Raw genomic sequence first — 3,254 nt, forward strand, 5'->3', positions numbered from 1 at the left:
GTCTTGTGGACAAAAGATCACAAACACGTTAAATTTTTGATCAATAAATTACCTTTGTAGAGCTAATTTATCCCAAATACAAGGAAGGGACTAAATAACAAGTGCATGCAGAGGAAGAAGCAGTACAAAGTCTAGGGTAGTTTTGATCAGGGGCAAGGGATGCCAATGTGGACTTCAAAACCAGTGTTTCCTTGTGAGAGATCATTTGGCTAACAAATTCCAATTGAGATTATTATTTTCTTACCTACTTATTACAGTTGCCTCTGGTCTCCCTTGTTCCAGCCCCATCCTTCCCTCTATCAGTCTCTAAACTGCTGTCCGAGAAATGTTTCTAAACCTAGAATCTGATTAATCTCTCCCCAGCTCAAAACCTTCTGTTGTCTTTCTCAATAATGTCCAAATCCTTTAACTTCAATTACCAGGTCTTTGTATAACAACTGGCCATTGCCTACTTGCTCATCATCAATCCTTCCTTATTCACTTGATACAGTCCTCCTCATCTTTCAAGAGTCAGTTCAAATGCCAGCTCCAGAAATCCTATGCTGACTTCTCCATGCTCCGGGGAACCCTGCTACAGTATTATAATCATATCAGCATGTTTCTGCACTGGACTGAGAGTTACTGAGAAAGGTAAATACTTGTATTCATCTTCATTTCCCTAACTAGCCCCTTATAAAATACTATATCTCTATTGACTATAACACTTAATTATTAGCAGTGAAGAATTCCACAAAAAGCAACTGTATACACAGAATTTAAATGACAATACATAAATGAAATCACAAATATCAAATTGAGACAACTGAAGGTCTATCCATCCCTCAAAATCTGGGAACTGGAGGGCTTGACTATGGCCACAGATCTTCTCCATGACTTCAAGAAACCTGTGCACAGACTCTGTGCCTATTTTTTTCTCCCTTATAAAGGAATGAGATTGCTCTGGTTTCTCCCTGCTCTAGAAATCTAGGACTCATTCCTACAACGACATCTACCCTTCCATAAGGCATACATACACAGCATGCACACTACTGGCATGTAAGCCATGGAGAAATTAGTAACAGATGGTACCAAAGTGCTAAGTCAAAGTGGCACCCTAGAACAATACAATTTCCCTTCAATTTAAGTAGATGAAATGTACATTATCTTTATTTCTCAGTCTACATTATCTTACATTTCTATAGTCCTTTTTCTTTTACATCTTTCAAATGCTTTCAGGAACATTATACCAGTAATTCTTTTCACAATCCCAAGGTAAGCAAAGAAGTAGTATTGTTCTTTTTTTTTTTTTACTAAAAGGGAAGTTAAAGTTCATAGACATAACAAGGTTATAAAAATTTTGCCTTAGATGCCTCAAGCTTGTTCTGTTTTCTGATTTTATGTTACAATTCAAGTTCCTACCTTCTCTCAGTGTTGAGTCACTGAGACGGTTCTCTAGTTCCACCTCAAGAGATTTAGTGTGTTACACTGAATTCTTAGGCAAATAATACCTGCAGAAATAATTTCCTAGGTGTATACATAAACACAAAATGTAGGATCAAATATATGTTTTACATTTAACAGTTTTGTGAGTTAGGATATGCCACCAAAATGCAGGTGTCTTTTCTCTGGTCTTCCTGCCTCTCAATGAATATTTCTCAACTTTATAATCTTGTCAATTGAAATATTACTGTTTAATAATGCAACCGAAGACTCCATGAGAATTCAGAATCTATTAATTTTACACACTCCACATAATTTAAGGTGTTCCTCTTAAAACTGACCTGAAATTCAGAAGAAATATCTCTTGAAAAATTGCCTTGCTGCCAACTGAGGTAATTTTAAAACTAAGATGGACAGTCAGTAAAGAAAATGTTTCATTCAGCAAAATAAATTATTAAATCAAATCTAAGAAAATCTTTTAAGTAAAATATGAAATACATGCTCAATTTTAAAAACTGTAGTAAAACCATCTATATGTAAACACATCTACTTCAAAGAAGATGCTTATGTGAGTCAACTCTAAAAGCTTATACGACTAGAAAAATTAATTGATTCCTATAATATTTAAGAATTGGAACTTTATTTTAACTTTACTCTTAAAGAAGATCTTTTATATAGTGGAAGTAAAAGAAGTCATTTTCATCACTACTTCCATGATGTATAAAGCAAGACAATCCTGATATCATATTATACAATTTGATTTACTCTTAAATCCTGTAAACAAGAGTTCTGAAACATACTAAGAGCCAAATTTGAAATGAGAATTCCTCTGACAGACTGCGTATGGGAGTACATCAAATCTGATCCTATTTCTGTATAAAACCTCCTTTCCAGGCTTGGAAAATCCAGGTTTACTCAGGAAATCTCAACAATGGTACAATTTCTATTTCTGAATAAAAAGCAAGCATCACTGTTGACACTATGACAATGCCACACTGAAGCTGATACCATAAACTAGCAACATTCTCCAGATAGGCTCTCAGATCAAGCACTGATGTGATAAAGTTACATTTGAGTCTATGTACATGGATAACCGGAAATGACAGACGAATTTCAGCTTGAGGATAAGTTTACAAGACATTTCTTGACATGTCATTTATTCTGTCTGACCAGGAAGGAACATTTCTTATAATTCAAGAACAATCTCCATATATTTTAAATTTCTAATCTCTTAACTCATACTTTAGAATGTTTCCCTCATGCTCCTGGAGCTGACAGATAGACTCTGAGAACATGATACATGAATTCTGCCTCCATTTTATCTGTGCTGAATACTTATGCCATTCCAATTTATAAAGCCAATTATTTCCAGGAGCTGTGACTATCTCTAATTGATAAAAATTAGGAATCTTTCTCTCTAGATTACTGTAGAAAGTTAAAATATAACTTTCTTCATCATTATTCAAAGTGAATAAGACTTGCCAATGTTTAAATTAAAATCCACTGTTTCTAAGTGTCAGACAAATGACATTTCTAAGCATGTCTGTGTTCCTCACTAATCATCTAAGAATACAAATACCACTTTATTATAATCATATATTTTCAATCTGTCAGCATGCAAATTCTACCATTATAAAAATACACATTTACAAGGAAAACCCACTTTTACCTAATCAAAATATTTTACTACCTTTTCATTCCATATTGAAATATATCTCAAATATATTGTGAAGAATTCAAATAAATCTTAACTAAACATGAAATAAAAAAGAAATGCTCACCATCTTTTTCTAGAACTATTACACTTACCTTAAAATTAGTAGTATAAGTCTTAC

At 33.6% G+C, this 3,254-nt stretch overlaps 1 protein-coding gene across 7 annotated transcripts in view; it reads right to left on the reverse strand.

The window, feature by feature from the left end:
* The window catches only part of Plch1 (phospholipase C eta 1), a 277,140-nt gene that overhangs the window by 192,965 nt on the left and 80,921 nt on the right, over window positions 1-3,254 (reverse strand). The window lies entirely within an intron of this gene.

This window comes from Heterocephalus glaber, unplaced genomic scaffold (assembly GCF_053883595.1).
Source record: "Heterocephalus glaber isolate CG9 unplaced genomic scaffold, H.glaber_assembly_v1.0 deba00001504, whole genome shotgun sequence".
Taxonomy (NCBI): Eukaryota; Metazoa; Chordata; class Mammalia; order Rodentia; family Bathyergidae; genus Heterocephalus; species Heterocephalus glaber.